This window comes from Egretta garzetta, unplaced genomic scaffold (assembly GCF_000687185.1).
Source record: "Egretta garzetta isolate BGI_Z169 unplaced genomic scaffold, ASM68718v1 scaffold628, whole genome shotgun sequence".
Classification (NCBI taxonomy): Eukaryota; Metazoa; Chordata; class Aves; order Pelecaniformes; family Ardeidae; genus Egretta; species Egretta garzetta.
The window spans coordinates 348,018-348,737 of NW_009260535.1; positions in this window are offsets into that span (position 1 = coordinate 348,018).

Genomic DNA, 720 nt, shown 5'->3' on the forward strand with positions numbered 1-720 from the left:
AACTGGGAGTGAAGTTGAGCCCAGAAAGAAGGGAGGGGTGGGGGGAAGGCTTTTAAGATCTAGCAGTTTTTCTCCTCTCCTTCTCTGATTTTAATTGACTGATAATAAATTAATTTTTTTCAAGTTGAGTCTGTTTTGCCCATGATGGTAACTGATAAAATGATCTCTCCCTGTCCTTCTCTTGACCCACGAGCCTTTTGATTTACTTTTCTCTCCTCTGTCCAGCTACAGGGGAGTGATAGAGCGGCTTTGGTGGGCCCCTGGCGTCCAGCCAGGGTCAAACCACCACATTACATCACCTCGGAGCTGGAGAGGAGGGTTTTCACCATGTGTCGAGCAAAACCACTCCAAAGCTTGGTGAGCCAGGACTCAGAAACTGGGCTGCAGAGGGACATGGAAAACGGTGCTGCTGGAAGGCGAGGTCCCAGCAGGGCTGGGGCAGGGCTGCCCTGTCGGTACCTTTCCAACCCACTTAAATTCATTTCGCCTTGAAAGAGGGACGAGAGCGACCCATGAAAACCAACAAGCCAAGGGGAGGGGGCCAGCGGGCTGGACAACCACGTCCCCAAGCCCAGGTGCTCGCCCCTGGCTATTGTTTAATTTATCAGGGACGTAGCCTCCGTTCCTGCCTGTTCGCTCCTTTTTCCAGATCACCGGTGAGCAGCACAGCCAGTTCTCTTCGGGAGCCCACGGGTCACTCCCTGCATTGTCAAAATTCAC